An 8,111-nucleotide genomic window follows, 5' to 3' on the forward strand; every position below is an offset into this window, starting at 1 on the left:
GTCTCTGACATGCCCTGGAGACATTTTCCTCATTGTCTTGGTGATTAACATTGGGCTCCTCATTACTTATGCAAATTTCTGCAGCCAGCTTGAATTTCTCCTCAGAAAATGGGGTTTTCTTTTGTATCGCATCAGCAGGCTGCAAATTTTTAAAACTTTTATGCTCTGCTTCCTCGTGAATGCTTTGCTGCTTACGAATTTCTTCCACCAGATACCCTACATCATGTCTCTCTAGTTTAGTTTCACAGATCCCTAGGGCAGGGGCAAAATGCTGCCAGTCTCTTTAGTAAAGCATAGCAAGAGTTACCTTTGCTCCAGTTCTCAAGAAGTTCCTCTTCTCCATCTCAGACCACCTCAGCCTGGACTTCATTATCCCTATCACTATCAGCATTCTGGTCAAAACCATTCAACAAGTCTCCAGGAAGTTCCAACTTTCTCACATCTTTCTGTCTTCTGAGCCCTCCAAAGTCACTTCCACATTTTTGGGTATACTTAATGCAGCACTCCACTCCCTGCAGTACTAATTTACTGTAGTAATCCATTCTCATGCCGCTATAAAGAAATGCCCAAGACTGGGTAATTAATAAAGAAAAGAAGTTTAATTGACTCGCAGTTCCATATAGCTGGGGAGGTCTCAGGAAACTTACAATCCTGGCAGAGGGCACTTCTTCCCTGGGTGGAAGGAGAGAGAATGAGTGCAAGCAGGGGAAATGCCAGACAGCATGGTGCAAGCTGCCAGTGGATCCGCCATATATGATGCTTATATATCATATGACGCTTATAAAACCATCAGATCTTGTGAGAATTCACTCACTATCATGAGAACAGCATGGGGGAAACCACCCCCATGATGAAATCACTTCCCACTGAGTCCCTCCTATGACACATGGGGATTATGGGAACTACCATTCAAGATGATATTTGGGTGGGGACACAGCCAAGCCATATCACCCACCAAAAATACATTCAGCCATTTACATATAAAATGAAAGTGAAAGTACAAAAGGTCAACTCCAGGAAGCAATGCCATCCACTAAGTGGGAAAACAACTATTTAAGGTCTATCATTTAGAGGTTATATTTCAGGTTCAAATAAAATGAATCATTCACTCCCAGCTAGTATGTATCATGTTGTGAATCTTTCTTGAAGAGGAGTAGGAGGAAAAGAGCAGCATAAAATCTGGTTGCATGTCACCTTTCATCTTAGTAGTCTAAAACAAATTTTGGTGTTATGTCTTTGCCCAACAGACTATGACTTGTTTAAAATTTTGGAACAAAATGAAATGCATGCTACTTTTATTTTAAATAATTATTTCAATAAATGTTTGTTGATAGCCTGTTATGTTCTAACACTGGCCTGGTCTTTGAAGTAAGAGGAGAAAAGAGAAACTGATGCTTCAACTGGGCTGATTCTTGGAGAAGCTGTAGATGTGAATGAGGGTAAGGAAGGTGGAACTGCCAGGAAAAAGTAACAGAATGCATGAAGGCATAGAGGCATGAAAAAGCACGGGTGGAAAATTACAAATGCTTCAATTTGTCTAAAGAAGGGTATATATGGAGATATAAATTTGAGAATCCTTAATATATAGGGGGTAGTTAGATCACCCAGGAGGTGTATGCAGAGAGAAAAACAAACATAGAGGCTGACATATTAGGAAACGCTCATATCCAAGGGATGGGATGGGCAGTAGAAGAGTCCTTAAAAGATAGATAAGAACAATTATAGAAGAAGTGATCACACGCACACATACACACACACACACGCACACACACACAGAGAGAGAGAGAAACAAAAAAGGTAATAGAGTAGGTAAATTGCATTAATGGCTAATTTTTACCCCTCCCTATATTCATTCCCATTGTCCTGTACATTTTCAGTGCTCTTCTACTCTGACTCTAGGCTCAATCATACGGCATACTTTAGCCAGTGAAATGCCAGGAAATATGACAAAAACAGAGGTTTGAAAAGCAGCTTGCACAATTTGTCCTGTACTCTTATGTCTCTGCCATGAGAAGGACAAACCTGGGTAGGTCACTGCCCATAGCAGAATAAGTTATTCTCAGCTGAGCCCAGCCTAGATCAAACAACCCCCACCTAACCCACAGACTTGTTTTGTAATAATAAACCATTGCTTTTCGTTAGTCACTGAGTTTTGGGGTGGTTTGTTATGCAGCAATAGTTGACTAATACACAGAGTTTTCAAAAAGAGAGTGAATGACAAAGAAAGAAAATGAGATAAAGATTGAAAAGAGCACATTTAATTGGGTAATTAGAAGGATTCTGCTTACCTTAATTAGGGCAAATTTAATGGAGTAGTGGGTTTGAAACCACAACTGCAGAAGATTTGAAGAGTGTAAAAATAGAATAACCTACTGTTTTGTGGAGACAGACTAAACGCAATGTGGAGAGGTAGAGGGCGATAGGTAGATGGGTATGAATAAAGAGAAAGTGTGTTGTTTGAAGATTGTGGAGATATAAGTACATTTATATGCTTAGGAGACAAAACCAGCAAAGAGAGAGTAGTCGAACAAACAGAAGAAGGAACGACTTAGGCAGAGTGATCTCTGAGCAGGTAGAAGGCAATGAACACTAGGGCACAGAAAAAGGAATTAGCTTTGCTTAGAAGAAGGGGTATTTCTCCACTGAACTGGGAATGTAAAAATAAGGATGGGAATAGATAAAGATAAGTTTTCAGGAAAGAAGGGAGTGGGAGAAGAAAAGTGAAATGGAGTTCCCATATTATGGCCTCTATATAAAGTACAAAGTGATATTGGGTAGGGCATTCTGCAAAGTCACATTGCAAAGAGTAAGAAGAATGATAAACATTAATAGCTGTTACTAAGTGAAGACAGGGAAGATTTACTCTAGTATTGAGGACATACTAAAGCTGGGAATGATAAATTTGTAGTGGTAAAAATGCATGCTTGTATGATTTCTCTAGAAGGACTTTATAATTCAAGTCTAAGAGAAGATGGGCGATTGCAGAGATTCTAATTTGAAATATTTCAGGATAGTGTGATAGAAGGCAAGAGTTAATAAATATAGAAGGAACAGGTGGGCGCGGTAGCTCACGCCTGTAATCCCAGGACTTTGGGAGGCCCAGGCGGGTGGATCACAAGGTCAGGAGTTCGAGACTAGCCTGATCAACATGGTGAAACCTCGTCTCCACTAAAAATACAAAAATTAGCCAGGTGTGTGCTCGCTTCGGCAGCACATATAGTAAAATTGGAACGATACAGAGAAGATTAGCATGGCCCCTGTGCAAGGATGACATGCAAATTCGTGAAGTGTTCCATATTTTTTTTACACTGTTGGTGGGACTGTAAACTAGTTCAACCATTGTGGAAGACAGTGTGGCGATTCCTCAAGGATCTAGAACTAGAAATACCATTTGACCCTGCCATCCCATTACTGGGTATATACCCAAAGGATTATAAATCATGCTTCTATAAAGACACATGCACACGTATGTTTATTGCGGCACTATTCACAATAGCAAAGACTTGGAACCAACCCAAATATCCAACAATGATAGACTGGATTAAGAAAATATGGCACATATACACCATGGAATACTATGCAGCCATAAAAAAGGATGAGTTCATGTCCTTTGTAAGGACATGGATGAAGCTGGAAACCATCATTCTCAGCAAACTATTGCAAGGACAAAAAACCAAACACCGCATGTTCTGACTCATAGGTGGGAATTGAACAATGAGAACACCTGGACACAGGAAGGGGAACATCACACACCGGGGCCTGTCGTGGGGTGGGGGGAGGGGGGAGGGAAAGCATTAGGAGATACACCTAATGTAAATGATGAGTTAATGGGTGCAGCACACCAACATGGCACATGTATACACATGTAACAAACCTGCACGTTGTGCACATGTACCCTAGAACTAAAAGTATAATTTAAAAAAAAATTAGCCAGGTGTGGTGGCACGCATCTGTAATCCCAGCTACTCAGGAGGCTGAGGCAGGAGAATCACTTGAACCCAGGAGGTAGAGGTTGCAGTGAGCCAAGATCAAGCCACTGGACTCCAGCCTGTGAGAAAGAGTGAGACTCCATCTCAAAAACAAAACAAAACAAAAATCCAGAAGGAACAAATAGGGAAGGACATTGTATCAATATAACTTTACAGTACATTCGTGAGCAACAGAAAACCTTACCATATGTGATAGGTTAAATAAGAAATTATTTTTCTCATACAAGAAAAATCCTGAAGAAGGGGCTTAGGGTCGTGTTTTGACTCCACAGTAACATCAATATATCATTCTTCTTCCTCATCCTTTTTGCATGGCTTTTATTTTTGTTGTTGCAATATAGCTGCTGAACAAGGGCATCATCCCATATGAGTTCCAGGCAGAAAGGAGGAGGAAAGGATCGAAAGCTTTCTCTTAACGAAGTGTTACTTTGGGAGGGCAGTTTTCCATTAAATCTCCCCTTAACCTCTTCGGACAAAAGTGTATCACATTGCATCTCTTGTTGCAAAGAAGACCAGAACTTCAAAGCTTTAATATTCTAGCCACTATAATAGAGGGAGGCCCAGGAAGAGGGGTTTGATGTTGGAGTTAAGTGAGCCAATGATTAGTGTCTATCATATAAGTGAGACCAACAGGAGCTGACATGTTGCAAAAAATAAAGGAACCAAGGATAGAAACTAAATAAATTTGAAAATCAGATGTGATGAGGCATGCGAGGAGGCTAACAGATGTTGGAGATTATAATTTCTGGTGTGAAGCAATTTAGGCAAGAAGAAATGGTTGTTGAAGAGTCATAGGGTTTAAGTTTCTTGGAATTCAGAAGGTCAAGAAAACATCAAACTAGAAAGGATCTTCCATATGGATATTGACATTTCTTAAGATGATAGAGGGACTTGGGGTTTTAGTAAAGTAAAAAGTTAGTCTATAATAAACCATATCCTCTTCTGAAGATTACATCAGAATGAAAACATGTCCTGTTGCACATTCTTAAACCCCAAAAGAAATTAGAATGACTTAAATCGGGCAGCAGTTCCCAGAGAAAGTTAATATTCACTGACGTATCAATTACCGATTTCTTTGTAATAAACCAATTCAAAATGTAATGACTTAAAGCAACAACCATCTATAATTTTTCAGAAGTCTGTTGGTTAACTGGGTGATTGGAGTCTTGCTAATTTCGGCTGCACTCAGCTGATTTTAGCTTGGCTCATTCACATATCTATGTTCAGCTGGTGAGTCAGCTGGTGGCTGGCTGGTCTAGGTTAGCCTCAGCTGGGATGACTAAGCTCTGCTCCTCCTGCTCTATCATCTTTCACCAGGCTAGCCTAGACTTATACAAAGGAAAGAATCCAAGAGACAAAGCAGAAGTAAGCAAGATTTCTTGCCACCTAGGCTCAGAATTGGAACAACATTACTTCTTTTGTATTTTGGGCAAAGCAATTCATAAGGTGGTTAGATTCACAAGGTGGTTAGATTCCTCTTGGTGGGAGGAATCCATCACATTGTTTATTTTCTTGAGTCATTATTGTAATTCATGGCCATAGAAAGTCTGACTATTATATATACTTCATGAAAATAAGCATAAATGTTTAGAGCTTGACTAAGTGGCTTCTTTTAGATTAGTCAGATTGGATTATTTGAAATGTCGGTGGTAACAGTGATAAACATGGATAGACATACCTCATTTAGAATTTTGTATAGGTTTTTTTCTTTTTCAGGTTGAATTGCTAACCCTAGTAGCTACTATGCATATTGAGCTCTTGACACTTGTTTAATAATAATTTTTTCATCATCTCCCAAGCCACGTAATAAAGTACAAACTCATCATTACATTGTTTGGCTACCATGTGCCTGATTTATCAGGCAAATTTTTAGAACACTGGTGAAGCTCGAGCACACAGTAATAGCTTCCTACTATTTCCATGAGAACGATAAAAGAGAGAGAAAAATTTTTTTGTAAATCCAACGATCCTTCACATGTCTGAAACAACATCAAGCCTGTTTTTCTCAAAGCTGTGCCTACCAAATGTTCCCCTGACTGTGTTTGCCCCAATCCAGAGCACACACACATCCAACTATGTCCACATGGCTCATCCTCTCCCTGCTTCTTTTTGCCTTTCCTCTTACTCACCCTCCAAGTTAGCTCTATATGAATGTGGGTTTGGAAGAGAAAGAAAGCAGAACACTCAGCCTGTTTTCTCTGGATGAATGAGTTTCACAAACAATGACACTCCCCAATGCCACAAAGAAGCTGTTACCAGGTGTGAGACCTGAGGAGAAATACAACTCCCATACCAGTTGTTCTTTGATGTACCACTTCAGGAGCCATGAAACAGAGGAAATTTAAGATCAATCATAGCTCTTCACACAGTTCCATAAAACATTTTTTCCCTTGAAAGTCACTTTACTTCTAATGATACTTACCATGCCAGTGTGTTAAAACTGTCACTGAATCAAGCTTTTTATTAAGTTGTCAGTGTATCCAGTGTTTCACAGAACCTCTGTGGGGGACTTTCTTGTCTTTTAAACCTACACATTGCCACATAGGCTTTCCTCCATAATTAGCACTGACAGGTTCTCTTTAGAGGAAATATCCCACTCTCAGAGTACAAGAGGTAGCAGGTGGGTGGAAATAGATTTGAATCATTTGTGAGACAGGGAAAGGGAAACCAACAGTGCTCATGGCATATGGCTGTGAAGAGAATATTGAACGCATGGGTTCTGGACAAGTGAAGTCACACAAGTCAACAGTGAATTGAAGTAATAACACAGGTTACTTATTCCAAGAGAGCTGCAACATTTTGGAGTGAGATTTTCCCCAATTCAGGATCACATTGCTGAGTACATAACCTTAGTCTACATTTCTGTGGTCTGAGACTATTCTGGGAACCATAATATTACCCTGTGGCCACCCATCTATGGAAGTCTCGGCAAGTCAGAGCCTCTTGGTGTCTGGGTGGTTTCTATAGGATATCTTCTTCCTTGGCTCTACTGATTTTTATGGCACTAAACTCTGAATACCCATTCAGTTTCCTGTCCCTTTCCCCATCCTAATAGGCTCAAATTTTTAGGAAACCATGAGTCTACCCTCATATCACTAGAAATTCATTCACTTAGCTTAAGGTAAAATTCAAATTCACTGAATGTCCTTTGACATAAGCCAGGTACATATTTGGTGGTTTTAGTAGAGCCAGCCCAGAAGGTTCCCATCTATGTGGCATGATCTGAGATGGTAGACTTTGCCTACAACATCCAGATATTTGTAATTCATGTGAACAGCTTGCCAGGGAATCCAAAGTTCCTACTACTGGAGTAAATGATCCTTTTCGCCAGATCTAATCTGTTTCTTTTTCTTTTCTTTTCTTTTCTTTTTTTTTTTTTTGAGATGGAATTTCACTCTTGTCACCCAGGCTGTTGTGCAATGGCGCTATCTCGGCTCACTGCAACCTCCGCCTCCAGGTTCCAGTGATTCTCCTGTCTTAGCCTCCTGAGTAGCTGGGATTACAGACTTCCACCACCACGCTCGGCTAATTTTTGTATTTTTAGTAGAGACGGGGTTTTGCCATGTTGAACAGGCTGGTCTCCAAACTCCTGATCTCAGGTTATCTACCCACCTCGGCCTCCCAAAGTGTTGGGATTACAGGCATGAGCCACTGCGCCCAGCCCTAAGTTTCAAATTTAAAAATTCACTTAAAATTTCCATTTAAATTCAATATGGTATACAAACATAATATTATAAGTTAAGATAGCATGCTGTTGGACTTCTTATTTCAGCGCTAACATGTAAAGAGCTTGGAAAGTTGTCACTCCCATCCTTATGACAGGAAAAGGTGAACTAAAAATCAATGATTTTTTCTTGGACCCATCAGAGAACTGAAGTACAGGGCAAACCATCACCCTGAAATCTGGAGAGATGGGTGAATTAACGGAGTCACAGATGAGGTCTGTTAACCAGGAGCAGAAGCAGCTAGAGCCATAAAACGGTAGGAATACTTAAATGGCAATAATAAGAAATTGCTAGAGGTAGAGTGTGGACTAAAATGAAAGGAAGAAACTTCTGGGATGCAGTCTTATGGCGGGGTGGGGGGATCCATATTTTCTTGAGATTTACCTCCAGGATCCCC

The 8,111-nt window shown here is 40.2% G+C and overlaps 1 non-coding gene across 1 annotated transcript; it reads left to right on the forward strand.

Moving 5' to 3' along the window:
- The first annotated feature begins 3,195 nt into the window (after window positions 1–3,195).
- On the forward strand, window positions 3,196–3,302 carry LOC112438664 (U6 spliceosomal RNA). The gene has a single exon (XR_003027045.2). It is a non-coding gene; the product is annotated as a U6 spliceosomal RNA (small nuclear RNA).
- The last annotated feature ends 4,809 nt before the right edge of the window (window positions 3,303–8,111 follow it).

This window comes from Pan paniscus, chromosome X, assembly GCF_029289425.2.
Source record: "Pan paniscus chromosome X, NHGRI_mPanPan1-v2.0_pri, whole genome shotgun sequence".
NCBI classification, from domain to species: Eukaryota; Metazoa; Chordata; class Mammalia; order Primates; family Hominidae; genus Pan; species Pan paniscus.